Source organism: Chelonia mydas, chromosome 2 (genome assembly GCF_015237465.2).
Source record: "Chelonia mydas isolate rCheMyd1 chromosome 2, rCheMyd1.pri.v2, whole genome shotgun sequence".
Classification (NCBI taxonomy): Eukaryota; Metazoa; Chordata; order Testudines; family Cheloniidae; genus Chelonia; species Chelonia mydas.
Window position 1 is genome coordinate 66,462,116 of NC_057850.1, and position 15,109 is coordinate 66,477,224.

Below are 15,109 nucleotides of genomic sequence, written 5' to 3' on the forward strand. Positions count from 1 at the left end.
CCTTTGTGCTGGTAGTTCTTTCCTTCCTTTATCATTTAGATAATTTGCATTTTCACAGACACTTCCTGCTTTTGGATTTAAAGCCATCAGCAGCTCAGAGACTGTATCTTAAAAGGGACACAATCAACTTTCACCAGAGTTTTGATCACTTTTAACTTCTGCTTCCAAAACACACAGCAATCTGAAAAAGAAAACCCAACCTATTATGGCTCCCTTTGGAGCCCTAATAGCATTTTAATTAAGTAGCATGGTATGTTTGCATTTCTTTTGCCCCTTCTACAATATACCCTGCACATGTTCTGGGGCAAATGCACATTCCTTCCATAGTTTAACTTTTATAACATTATCCATATCAATTTTTACATAAGGTGTAACTATTTCTTTTTTTGCTTAGAGTTTTCATGTACCTTTATCAAAGTGACAGTCTGATTACTCAGAGCCATTTTAAGACTCAGTGTTTCTAACATTGCTTCTTTTTGTTTTGTGCACCTCACCCCTGCTGTTGCTTCAGAGGGGCACTGTCTTTTTTAATTTTTTTTTTTACTACAACTCTCATCTGCTATTTTGTTACAAAAAACAAACAAACAAAAAGAATCCAGAATTTTTTTTTCTATTCTTCTGATTTTGACTGCCTTGCTGCAGCCACAACTTAAAAACATTTTAAATTTTGTAAAGCATTGAGTTACCTTTTAAGGGTTAAATGCCAAATCCCAAAGCCAAACAACACTAATTACCTGTGCCTAGCAAAAAGGTCTGTCAGTTTTGCAACTTTGAATTAAAGAGTCAAATGGATTTTTAGTGGCATTATTTAAAACAAAAACAAAACCAATTGGTCCTTAGAACTTTACATATTTACACACACACAGATAGATACATACACATTTTCTTTTCCTTAACATCCCTTCCACACTGCTCTGTTTTTTACATCTTACATTCCCTTTATACATTTGAGGCAGTTAAGTTCCAACAGAACCCTCTTATGTTCTTTTAGCAAATTTGACTAAATTGTCCAGTCAAATTATTTTAATCAGATAGTTTATTTTTGCCTGGCTAATTTACAGATATTCCTTTGGAAAAGGGCCCATTTTTCCTTCAGAATGGTTGCAAAGAAACCAAGAATGCTCTTTCTCTAACACTTTTCCTTTTTAACATTTTCACAAAGTTTAGCTGCTTAATTCCCTCCAGCCTCTGCAGAGTTAACTTTTTTTTTTTACTCTCTTTTCTCTTTGTAATTATGCCTGGGGGTGCCGTACATAGGACCTTCTCCCCCTTTACCTGCGTCCCTCCAGCCTCTGCAGAGTTAACTTTTTCACTCTTTTTGTATTCCTGGAGTGCCTCTTTCACTATTTTCAGCGGACTTTGGGTATTTGTAGCCAGCACCTTCCAATTGTCTGCTCCCTTTTCTGTTTGTGACTTTTCCTCTTTACACGAAGACAAGCGGAGGTAAGAATCCTTACATGCCTCCCACAACAACCAAATTGCTGCTCTCTTTTGGCAGCTCTAGAAGGTTTGTATATGAGGATATACTGAGCCAATCTACCCTCTAGGTCCGAAATTGTGCAGGCATCAGCTATGGCTTATTTAGTCCAAGGACTGTGCCCAAATTTTTGAAGGATTTGTTTAAAAGGTGTAATTTCTTTAACAAAAGGTGAGGTTGGAGTTCCTTCTGACTCCATTCCTCCCTCTGGTACTGACTTACCCTATTTTCTTTTAAACATCTTAACATGGATATTTCAATCTCTTTGTCACTCCTGGTATTACTTAGCAAGTGACACACCCTAGAATCTGAAATCATAGCTTAATCTATGCGCTTTTCCCTTGCTACCTTCCCGGAGGCCAGCTGGTCTGGTTAACCTAATAGAAATGCCTAGCTCAATAGAGCTGGCGGTGTGCACACCAATATTTACAATAACTGAGGTTTTTTACCAATATTCCCCCCTTCGCAATTCTCCACCAAAATGTTATACCAATAAAAACAAAAACCAGCAGGATCTTATTAAAGGGAAAAAGGCAAAATACCACATTTATTGTGAATACAGAAAGAATCATAGTAAGCGGTTAGTTATAGCTATAACATTCCATTCAATCTCATATTTATTCACACATTCATTCATACACACACACAGGTTCTGCAAGGTTGTTATCACAGTTACCAGCCTTAGAGTTGCTCATGCCAAGCCACTGGCCAGGTGGCCTGGACATGAGGAGGGAGCAGGGCCTTGTCAGATGCTCATCTGATGCTCCTGGAAGTTGGTTTGCAGAATCAGACCCCAAAGTTCTCACTTTCTAGAGTCCATTTTTACAGGAATTTCTTCCTATGCCAGTCTATGGGAATTGCTTCATCATGCTGTTGCTGAATCAATCAGCACATAGCACATTCCTGACGGCTCCATGCTGCTAGATGTAATCTTGTTCTTTGGTTCTCCCATCCTTGAGGCTGTTGGGTGGATTCCAGTCTGCCCTCCGGGGGTCCTCTGGTTATTTCCACTTGACGCCTTCTTCAGCCGATGGACACTGGATTCTTAGGCTGGCACCTCCCTGATCATTCAGTTATTATCCACACACATTCTCTATCTCTATTTTAATCACAATTGTTAACAAAGCAAGATGAATACAACAAAAAGGCGGGGGGTCTCTGGGTGCTGTTTTGTTGTTACAGAGTATTGTTTTGAGTCTCTCTCTGTGTGAGTAGTTGTTATTACAAAGAATTGCTTTGAGAACAGACTCTGTCTTAGAATGTACTAACGCAATTAGCAGCTTGCAGGTTTAACACATAGAGGGAGAGAAACAGCACCAAAAACCAAGAGACCTCTTAATTAGTAATACCCTGGAATTTAAACTATGGGGAATCAAACTCATTTGTGATTTTAATACAGAACTTCTTTAATATGATCCAACAATCTGGCCCAAAGTGAGTACCTTCTCAGCCTAAAGATCAAAACACTTAAATACTCAAAATGAAGTACGGAAACACACACTTCTTTTCTACCACAAAAATGCAATTACTTCTGGGATTAGCTGTTTAACTCCCCACAACCCTAGTGCAGCATTGCCATGTGAAAAGACATGAAGAGTACATTATCTAATAAAACTAAGGGTAACTTTACGTAGGATGCTACTACCCAAGTTGCACTTTAGCCAGGACACCAAGTGCAATGCCTCTTGTCTTGAGAATTGTGCTATGTAATCTTTAATGGCCACAGGTGGCCAGGAGGACCTTAGTTTTGTGTCATTCAAGAGATGGGACCTCCAGCAGCCTCTAATTCAATCTTGGGTCATCAATTAAGTTCTGATTCAGGGACAAATCTCCCAACTGAAATATCCATATCGCTTTCTGAAGGACCTGGGTAAGCTATGAAGTTTCCCTTACAAAAACTGATCAAGCATGCTGCTGTTAAGCTTATGAGAGCTGATAGGGTCACAGAACACGGTGCCTCATTTCTAGAGAGAGAGAGTGGGGAGGCAATGTTTTATGGGGAAAGTATATATAAATTAATAAATGCACAAAGATTTGTAGATGTGTAGAAAATCCATCCAATAGTTTAGACAAGGTGAAGCAGACCTGAAAACAGGAATGCTAATAGAGTATAAAATGCCTAGTATTAGCAGGTGATGTATCGTTGTAGTCAAAAGCGCTATCAACAAAAACAGTCATTGAATGATTTTACTGACCAAAATATTGTTAAAAAGGCCTTTCTGCAATTCTTTGGGCACCTTTACAACAAAAAGTCTTGCTTACCAGAGGAATACACAGGAAAAGCAAAAAGAAAAGGAGTACTTGTGGCACCTTAGAGACTAACCAATTTATTTGAGCATAAGCTTTCGTGAGCTACAGCTCACTTCATCGGATGTGAGCATCCGATGAAGTGAGCTGTAGCTCATGAAAGCTTATGCTCAAATAAATTGGTTAGTCTCTAAGGTGCCACAAGTACTCCTTTTCTTTTTGCGAATACAGACTAACACGGCTGTTACTCTGAACCAGGAAAAGCAGAACCACTTCACATCTACCAAATTACAGTAGTTGCTAAAATGCTTGTTATACATCATCATTGCAGTAAGACATTATCTCAACAGTTTCTTGATGAAAGAAATCTTTATCCTATTAAATCAAGAAAACTTTCTAACTATTATGTAACTTACAAAGCTGGCATTGGATACAAGATATTAATCTTGAAATAGGTCAACAGAATGTGAAACCTATTGGCTGCAGAATCCATGAATTTTAATTGTCTCCTGTGATTCCGTACACTCATGTTAGATAGCATTATCAAGGAAAAGAACGAGGAGTACTTGTGGCACCTTAGAGACTAACAAATTTTTCTGAGCATAAGCTTTTGTGGGCTAAAACCCACTTCATCAGTGAGACTTTCATCCTGTTTCTACTTTTACTGAAAAAATTATTTGGCTCTTCCAATCTATTGTTGTAATGTTGTCACTATTTATTATAAAGATGTGAAGTCCCCACTTTATTAAACTTATAAAACCATCACATCTGCTCTGCATCCAGTACTAGAACAGGAAAGATTCACATTAAAGCAATTTGATTAACCCTTCTTGAAAACTAGGCTCCCCAACACAATTTAATCTTTATTTTGTTAAAACAGTTCTATATTGCAGATTTTTTTATAATCATTTGGCAAGTGTTCCACAATTTATCTACCACCAGATATTACATTACAACCATTTGCAGCCAGCGTTCAGGCATTCCAGGGGTCGTGCAGGAATCATACTGTACAAGGGTAAAAAGTTCCCCCTTAATTTGTGGTGGGTGGGATGGGGGATTTGCAGGGAGTGTGGGAGAGAAGAGTGTTTGTTTAGTTTTTGGCTGAAAAAAAATATCTAAAGTGCTCTTCCATTGTGAAAAATGAAAGTAAAAATAGCAACTTCTACTTCAACTTTTTTGTTCCCTGTGTGTATTCAGAGATATATCTGCTTACTTTAATGACAAACTAATTTTGACTACTGAGCTGAATTTTATTCTTGCTTGAGAAAAAAACAGGGACTGTCAACTAAATTCTAACTGCAGAATATTGAGGATGTTTGACCGAGAAGAAACCAGCTGGACTTTCAGATTCTAGACAGAATTTGCAGGTATGGCAGTTTAAAAAAAAAAAATCTTTTTACTTTAGAAACTGAGCAGACTTGGACTGGAAACCAGTGAGAGACACTAAACATGGAATGAAGTGATGAAGTGAGCTGTAGCTCACGAAAGCTTATGCTCAAATAAATTGGTTAGTCTCTAAGGTGCCACAAGTACTCCTTTTCTTTTTGCGAATACAGACTAACACGGCTGTTACTCTGAAACCTAACATGGAACGTCACAATACCATTTTCATTTTTTTTCAAAGCAGGAGCACACTTTAATATCTAGCTAAGAGGAAGCAGTTTTAATTTGAAGATGCTCCAGAAATTACTATACACTTGTAGGTTTAAAATCCAGAGTTTAAACACAGAATATCCAGAGGCCATATTTTCTCTCTTAGTTAAATCAAGTCTATTGTCTTAGCTTGTGACAGTGACTAAGAAAAAATGCATTGTGTAATGCTACATTCTTTCTAGCATTCCGGCTTCTTTGTTTGTTTTTAATTAGGAGTAATCAAGATTGGCTGAATAATCAATATAGCCTTGAAGATCATAACAAACCATCAAATATAATCCCTTTCTAAAGTCTTCTCAAATAAATTGCTGTATTTCCTTAAAAGCTGAACCATACAGGAAAGCTTAGACTGCAGCTACACACCTTCCCTTGGGCTAAAGGAAAAGCTAACCAGGCTGAAAAGAACTCTCACTTCCTTTTAACTAATGTACTATAAATTGTATCTGAGGTTCAAAGAACTGTTCACTGAAGGGGCAGAAACACAAGCTGCCCATTAGTGTCACACTTCCTCTTTTGAACTGACTATATCCTTAACACAAGGTTCATTTAATATTTCTTCAAAAAAAAAAGGAGGACTTGTGGCACCTTAGAGACTAACCAATTTATTTGAGCATAAGCTTTCCTGAGCTACAGCTCACTTCATCGGATGCATACTACGGAAAGTGTAGAAGATCTTATTATATACACACAAAGCATGAAAAAATACCTCCTCCCACCCCACTCTCCTGCTGGTAATAGCTTATCTAAAAGTGATCACTCTCCTTATAATGTGTATGATAATCAAGTTGGGCCATTTCCAGCACAAATCCAGGTTTTCTCACCCCCCCCCCCCAAAAAAAAAACTCACTCTCCTGCTGGTAATAGCTTATCCAAAGTGACCACTCTCCTAATGTAATTAAAGACAGCGTGTTATAGGAGAGCTAACAACGTAACTAAAACCCAGCCTCCTGCGACAAGCTATTTATGCAACAGACAAACAAATGTCTATTATGAACAAGTGTCTATTCCCTCTGACCCGCAAGGTAAATCCAGGTGGGAAAAAACTGTTACCAAAGCAACAGGGACAGCTGCCAAAAAGGTTCCAAGAATCACCAGAGAGAAGCACTGGTTCACTCCGACAAACTCTAGGAATGTCGGAAGCCCACGATTTGTATGAATTAAAGAGGAAGTCTTATTAATCCGTACCCTGCCAGCGCAGGGCTGTTCCCTACATTTCCCACTGCCTTGAAAGGATCACAGAAATTACCGCTGGACACAGTAGCCACTTCCAAATTAGGAGACAAAAGAAAGACACTTACTTCCCTGAGCGTGAAACTTTGGAAGCAGCAAGTAAACTCCACAGTTACTTCAGCCACAGAGTTGGGGTAGGAGCCAGGGTGTAGTTCAGAATTAAATTAGCGGATTATCCTCGGGAAGAGGAAAAGCTACACGTTGATTTTTTTGAAGACCACAGGATTTTGTAGCTGGGAGAGAAAGAGAGACTCCAGAGCAGCCAAGCCTATAGTCTGCCTGAGGCCACCCCTGTGCACTGCAGAAAAGGAACTTCGGTTGGTTTCAGTGGGTTGGCTGAGAGTTTTCAGTTTACTTCCTGGTATTAGGAGATTTGCATAAATATCTGTAAAGGGTATGGGGGGGGGGGAAGAGAAGGGAGAATTTTTAATAAAAATAAAAAGTATTGTTCAGCTTTTGATTAATAAATCAAAACAATGGGGGAGGGTTTCATAGGAGGGGCTGAAGCAGAGACACAAACAAGATCCCCAGAGAGATTTCCACCAGCAGATGAGATAGATGAGAATGGGATTTCAGGAGGAGGAAGATAATTGCTGTTGGCTGGTTTCATTTTAACTAGAGCAGCCCTCAACCCTCCCTTCCTCTGGCTAATGGGAGGAGGAGGGCGTACTCTGCTCTTAGAGACCGTCACAACCATCTATTTCCCTCCCTCTTTCTACCTATTAAATGAGGGGAGGCGGCACACACCTGGGGGGAGGGGGCAGTAAGGAAAGTCCAGGCAGTTTCTCCTCTTCCTTTTCTCACCTGATGGATAATAAACTATTTTAGCTCCCGGGGAGCACATAAGGAGTCTGGGAGAGTTTAGAAGGAATGCAAGTTAAATATTTTACTAAGTGTAATGACTGTCCCTCCTGAGCCAGGGAAACTTGTGAGGTATGACTGAGCAGAGCGGCACTGTTAACGCTATTAAACATGAATATTGCAATAATAGCTAGAGACTAACCAGGAGAGGACCGCATTGTTCTATAGTATAGACATATAGTAAATGGCAATCCCTGCTCCAACGTCTTATGAATCTGAAAGGGAAAACGTAAGCGGTGGCTATGGTGGGTAATAGGATGGAAACATTTCTGTTTTGACCATGATTCTGCTTGTTATGTCCAACACTGGTCAGAGACCTAATCTGTTTTCTTCATCGGCATGAGGAGAAACTCCTGCTCCCGTAATAGGCTCTTATTTATTAATAAGAAATTAAAAATATATTGAAAGATCTGAGAGGGAGGTCACATGTCCCAGTAAAGTAGAGGACTCTGATGATGGGCACCAGAAATCCACCATCAACCCTGCCAAACATTTAAACGTGGCAATTTCTAAAATGTACAGGAAACAGGCTTGGAAAGGAACCCAAAGGTACAATTACCAATTTTTAATTAGGATTCACTAGAAGACTGCTCTGATGTGGAATCAGACCCTAGAGACCATCAAGCCCCAAGCAGGGAGGTCTGGACAAGAAATCCAGAAGCTGCAACTCAAACTCTAAAAGTGGAGAAAGGCATAAGTCTACTTACTGAGCAAACAACTTCTGAGCACAAAAGGTTAAATAATATTAAAAGTGGTCTGAAATTCTGACTTTGAATTCTTAAGCAGAGCACTAAATTGGGGTATTGACTACAGCAGGCCCAAATCTTGGGAGTAGCCAAGCAGTATTAGGTGCAGGACACAAGGTGAAGCAAAGGTACCTGTATGCCTTCTTTGCAGTTCTCCAATTTTAAAGCTAGCTAAGGGCCTGTTCATCCCTCAACTCTAGGTAGAGTAGCCTCCAGGGGTACATCTATACTGCAATAAAAGACCTGCAGCACAGGGATGGCTGGCCTGGGTCAGCTGACTCAGGCTCACCAGCCAGGGGCTGCAGGGCTATAAAATAGCAGTGTAGTTGTTTGGGCTCAGGGTGGAGGCTGAACACAGACCCCAAACAACTACATAATTGTTAGCTCCACAGCTTGAGCCTGGGGCCTACCTGCTGGTGTACACAGTTGGAGGAGCAAGTCCATGCCAGTCTATGACACAGTCCTTAGCCACAGGCTGTGTGTGCATGTGTGTGTCAGGGTAGGGAATTGGAGGGAGGGGTTGTGACAGGGTGTACCAGGCCCTTTGAGGCCTCCTGCTGGAGACCCCATGGTCCTACCACACTGTGCCCCAAGAAAGGAGCAGCTAAGGTGGGTCTGTCAGGCCTGCCTAGAGAGGCTGTATAGAAGCAGCCATTCAGAGGCCAACAGGCTCAGATAAAAGGAGCTGCAGGGGCTGAGCATGTCAGTCTCTGGCTGGGATGAGAGGAGCAAGGAAGTGCTCACTGCTAGTCAGAGGTGCTTGACAGAGACCTGGAAGACAGGTTCTCATGGCACTTGCGTTCAGCGAGGAGGATCTGAGAGACACAGCCCTGAAGTAAGGGTGAAGAGAAAGGGGCTATGTGGGAAAAGGCCCATGTGGGAAAAGGCCCAGGGAATAGCAGCAGTGAACTGGAGGCAGTGGTACATGGCTGTTGTTATAGGGTCCCTAGGTTGGGACCTGGAGTAGTGGGCAGGCCGGGGTTCCCTCACCAGCCGCTGGGTAAGTGGTCTAAACCCCAAGAAGGGGACAAATCTCCTTTAGAAGCCCAAGCACAGAGCTGGATTTAAAGGGTGAAGACCCTGGTGAGGGCTGACAGTTTGTGGGACTTTTGCTACCCTGGAATGGTTAATCCATTTTAGACTGTGTGACTTGGCAAGAGGGCTGAAGCACTGAAGATCCATCTAGTGAGGTCAACAACCTATGGGAGGTGCCTGGGGCAGGACAGCTTGCAGCATCACACCCAGCCAACAGGAAGCACCAACGAGAGGGGATGTATTTGGACCGCATTGAGCGCCAGCTATTTTCTGTTGCTTGGTCCCTAGAAGGCTATAACAGTCTGAGCATAAAGTTAAAGCAGCTCCAAATCAGTCCCCAAATGATGCTGAAATACAGGTAGCTTAAAGCCACCTTTGTCTCCTCTCCTTCACTTAGCACAAGAATGCAGAAACTCAAAATTGGGGCCGATGTTTATCCCTGACATCTATACTGCCACTCAGGGTATGTCTACACTGCAGCAGCACAGCTAGGGCGCTCTAGGCGGCATCTGTGCTACAGTGGCATCAACGGAAGGGTGGTTGTGGAATCCCTGTCATTTTAAAGAATACAAACACCTATCGGGAATGATCTAGGGATATTTTATCCTGCCTCGGTGCAGGGGGCTCGACTAGATGACCTCTTGAGGACCCTTCCAGCCCCTACGTTTCCATGATTCTATCAACAAGAAACATCTTTTCAAGAAGATTTGACTAACATGAAAAGGGGTTGGATTTGGGATATATATTCCATGTTTTGTAAGAAAAGTAAACAGACGTGTGGTTATCCTTAGCAGAAAAATCTTCCCAGGTCAAGTAATAGAGTTCCTATCTGATAAAGAAGGTAGTTGCATACCTATCTCAGGAACTATAGGTAGGCAAGAAACTGCATATACAAACATATTCATCACATGAAAACACATTAATAATGTTTTTGTTCAGGTCCGCTCTGCATCTCAGGGGCATTTTATCGGTGACGGTGGACTTTAATTGGGTCTCCCATCTAAAACTAGTCAAAAAGTCTAAATAATAGAACAACTTGTGTAGGTCGGAAAACATGAAAAGAGATACCCCAAATCTATCACTGAAATGCTGGAGAGAAAGACTGTCTTATTTGAGGAGTCGCTGTTCGTTTTCCAGAATAGATTTTATGTTTTGATGGCCTGATCCAAAGCCCATGGATGTCACTGATAAGACTCCCATAAACTTTGGATTAAGCCCCCAGACTGTAAACATTTATATAAGGTATGAAAAAAGGGGATAGTGATTTTATTATTGTCCACATTATGTCGCTTTATGGGCTAATGTACACACTGCCAGGAAGAAAAAGAAGGAACGTACTGGACAATATAGAACCTGAACACAGGCAAAAAAAATGAAAAGATCTATCTAAGGTCTTATATGGCCCCTCTATCACCAGAATATCTGAGGGCCTTCTGCGGGTGTCCTTGAATATGGAAAACTGAATAACACATAGGATATTAGTGATAGTATCATATGTGGAATAGGCAAAGCAATAATTTGAGGGAGATCACTTAGACTGGCTCGTCCTTTAATTTAAAAAGGAGGGAAAATCATTGTATTGAACAAAAGTGCAAAGATTGAAAGGTCTTCATAGGAGTACAGGCAGTCAGAAGCAATGCAGAGCACACGAAAATGTAAGGACGACAGTTAAAACATGCTATTAAATGAAAGGCAGAGTACTTGCATAGCTCAATGTGTGAATTGGGCTTCAATAAAAAGGTACATTAAAATGTATGGGTTTGGAGAGTGGGAGACTGAGCTAGGGGTCTGAAATCTGAGTCCAACAGTGCCAACAAGTGGGAAAGTTTTTTCCTATAGAAATTCCACTATTTGCATGGTTAATGGTTGCATTATTTCTCTTAGTTTTATTTTTAACTGAAGAATTATCAAGTAGTTTAGGTCCAGATTGTTAACCTGTTTTATACTCTATCAGTTTTCATAGTCTGGTAGAAAATGTCTTCTGGATTTCAATTTAAAAAAATCCATTCTTTCCCCAAGATTTCTTTTTCTCTCCACTCTTAAGACAAAAGATAAGAGGCAAGAGCAATGTATTTTGGCATTTTTTTCTTCCATGACAAACATTTTGGTGTGGATGTCTTAGAGGAGGCCATCCAGCTACCAAAAAGCACAAGACCATTTACAAATACTATTCCTAAATGTGCTGTTGATATGACAGAGGAGATTTTTGACAAGCAAGAAAACAGAAAAGGGAAAAATAATCTAGTAAAGAAATGTTATTTTCAAGCTTGAACACTATGGGGATAACATATACATACACATACTTGCATGGATATTCTGCAGTCACTATCAGAGAGATTTTTTTCTGGGTAAGAATTGGTAGTGGTGGGGAGGGAATCTATTTAGCTGTTTTTAAAAGGTTAGGAGTACAAACACGTTAATTTTCCAGCTGTTAATTTGTACTCCCTTTATTCTAAAATGTCTGATTATTTTTCATGGAAATTTGCAGCCTACTAGTTCATATTCTGGACCAATGCTCTAAGAAGTTAAAATGACTCCATTTTTAAATACTTCAGAGATGAAAAAAAATCTATATATTGACTCAATCTCTTTTTGAACATCAGACAGACTAAAATTATATACACTCTACACAGTTAAAGCAGGAAAAGTTGGCATCTTTCCCAAAGACAATGGTGGGACTAATCCACAGCCTATTAGATCTCATTGTATTGAAATGTTCCTAATGCACATCCTAAATTTACCCTTCATTCTAGTTAATTCTAGTGACCCTTGTACCACTCCTCCCTCATAAAAAAATGCTTACCTGGAGAGTCCCTAGTTCTGAGGTTTGAGAAACAGCTAACTTCTTGGTCAGATTGTGATTTTGTGGGTATGTTTAATATTGGATTCAACTTCCCCCATCTTTTTTGTTGGCCAGGAATTCTTCATTGTTTATTTCTTCCAGCTCCAAAGTGAGTGGATAGCCTGTTGGTTATCTGAAGCAAATCCTTCCAGCACTGGCAACCAGCTTTACAAGAGCTTGCCATGAGCGAAGCTTTGGTGGCATGGCACTAGTGAAATAGACCTAGAGAAAGAGGAAGCTGCCTGCACACACCCTACAGTACATATCACTAACCTTTTTCTAGGCATGTCAGATTAACTGAAGAGTCTTTGGTAGAACAGGAATACCATAAAAAAAAATAATAATAAAGGAAAATTGATGCCACACCTGGGATCCATTAGAAACTGAGAAGTGGATTCATGTGTTTCTCGGTTCACATGAATATAATTCTGTCTAAGAAACAGCGGAAACTAGCTGTATCCGAAGGGTATTCACATGTCACTCATGATGTGCATAATAAAGATGTAAGCAGGGTCTGAGTGAGCTCTCCCTGACATCTCTGAGCTGGGGTGGTGGTGGTGGTGTGTGAAAGGACTTTAGGAACAGACCATATTTGCATAAACACTCCTAAATAGCTTATGTATGCAGCAGAGAGAGCTGCTTTGCCAAATTGATCAGTTTTGGCTGGTATTGGGTTACAAGTCACTTTAGTGTTGAATGCAGGGGTAATGAAATATTATCCTTATTTTTATGAGTAAAGGACAGCAGAACTGTACTTAGCCTGTCCTGCTTGAGGGATTCCCCCTAAAAGGAACCTCACTCGCTAAGCAAGGGCCGTAGGGATGCCAAATCCCAGAGAGAGTTCGGACAGCTGTTCCTACCTGGTGGTATAGGCTCTGACACCATTTGACTGTTCCCTTTCCAATGTTTAAAGACAGAGCTGATTAGACTCAATTGAGTCTCCTTGTTTTATTCAGCAATCACTAGAGTTGAAGTCACTGGCAACCAAGTGACAGTGAGTCTTAGACTTGCTGTGGGACAGTGTTAAAATGAAACAACCTGCACTAGCAGTGAGGTTCCCCACTACCCTATGAAATCACCCAGAGCTGGGTTAAGTGGTGGCATCTCAGAATATGATGTTGCAGCAGGAAGACAGCAGAAGCAGAGTGTGGTGGTAGAGTGAACGGCACAGCAGCTGAGGCATCGCTCAACACTCTGCAGTGGGAGGGCAAGTGACTGCACCTCTGAACTCTGGGTCTTCACTGACCCAGGACAGCAACTGTGAGTGGGGTGCAGTGGAGGGAGAGGGGAGTAATATGTTAAAGGAACATTTGTTGTCAGAGTTTCACATGGCAAGGTGAGAAACAGAGGCAAAGGACACTGCCCAATGGACTCTGTGGTGAGTGATTTCACATGATCATAAACTTTCAAATCATGTTTGTGGTGTTTTCCCAAGTTAATGCTGGGTTCCTTTTTATTAAAAAAGTTCTCTTTACTAGACAGAGACTCAGTGCTTGCAACTGGGGGAGTACTGCTTCTTAGAGGTGCCTGTGTGTGCGTGTGTGTCTGTACGTGTGTTTAGTTTTCCCAGAATACTAGGTGGGGGCTCAAACAGGTTCTGTTTTGTGGTTGTAAAGATGAACCCCTAGATACTGAACTTTGCCCTTGTTACTCCACCTGGCAGAAGGGTTACAAAGATAAAATAACTCCTTATTTTCCAGTTTGAGGCCTTTGTCGAAGAAGTGTGACTTCTTCGTACTCCAAGAGATACTTGAGCAACTAAATTAATTTCTGCTATACAGAGATTTCTAACTGGCAAATATGCTGACTTGCTCTCTCTGTGGACCATATTTTAAAGTTAGATTCAATTCATGCCAGCTTTCCACAAAGAGGTCACACATTTCACACTACTGGGATGAAGTTATTGGCATAACGCACCAGCAGATTTCCTGCCCTCCTTTTTGTAAATCCTTTTACTCATTACAAAAAGAGTTAAACTCAAAGGATCAAATATTCCGAAGTGTAACCAGGGTGTCCACAAATGCACTGTGCAAAACCCCACATATGCCGAGGGCAGATATGAAATTGTGGGGAGCACTGATACTGCTGTACATGCAGCTGTGGGGTTTCATGGCCAGACATTCATTTTTTTGAGCATAAAATGTTTGGGCCCATCTTTGAAAACTTGTACCAGAAAGTGTCATATGCATTATGTACATTTCAAATAAACTAAAACCTCTTGGCTAATCTAGTTTGCCTAAGTTTTTCCAATTCTACAGGTTCTGCTAAAAGTGAACAGATAATATTACCGTGAGCCAGATTCTCTGCTGAACACAGGGGTAGCATCAAGGGGCCATTCTTTGGCCTGGGAGCTGCTCTAATTTGTACCAGCAGGCAAAGGACCCTAAAGGACTATATTCCCACTTAGTATAGTCAGGGCACTGCTCCACCCACTACTCCTCCCTACCTCTCGACTTCCCATCAAAGCCATCTGGCAGAGGGCTTCAGGGAGGTTAGCACAGAAGCTGGCTAGCATGACTACACCCATGAGAGACTCCCCCAACATGCATGATATCCCCAGCAAATGAGTTAGGGCTAGACTCCATCCTTTTTGGGTCTCAGGAGGAACTTGAATGGGGTAAAGCGAGCCAGAGAATCTGGCCTCACCTGTTTTCATATTTCTTGGTTTCATAAACACTGCAGTCAGACCATTAGTCTACCCTTCAACTGTGGCTTTAGCCCGGAAAGAATATTTTAAAAGTTATGAATATTTTTACTCTTCTCTTGGATTTATAAATGACTTCTATTAAATGTACCCTGATTTGGATGTAGATTATAGGACTGATCAATATCTGACATTTTCTCCAGTTTATTATAATAAACACACTGATTAGTCAGAAAAATAACAGATGTCTTGTATCTTGTAATCTGCAGCCTATTGTTCATGGTAAATATCTGCTTGGCTGAGTTATAAAGTAACAGAGGAAAACTGTTGAAGAATCCCAGAAATTCTGTCACTGGCTGGACTGGTGAATAGTT

At 40.9% G+C, this 15,109-nt stretch overlaps 1 protein-coding gene across 4 annotated transcripts in view; it reads right to left on the minus strand.

Moving 5' to 3' along the window:
• The window catches only part of LYN (LYN proto-oncogene, Src family tyrosine kinase), a 92,514-nt gene extending 85,242 nt beyond the window's left edge, over positions 1-7,272 (minus strand). Inside the window, exon 1 of one of the 4 annotated variants that reach the window (XM_027834572.3) lies at positions 6,676-7,167. The gene's annotated coding sequence lies outside the window, so the exon portion shown is untranslated. Of the gene's footprint in view, positions 1-6,675 lie in introns of all 4 variants that reach the window. The other 3 variants (XM_027834564.3, XM_043539610.1, XM_043539611.1) reach the window with 3 other exon arrangements.
• Positions 7,273-15,109: the final 7,837 nt, after the last annotated feature.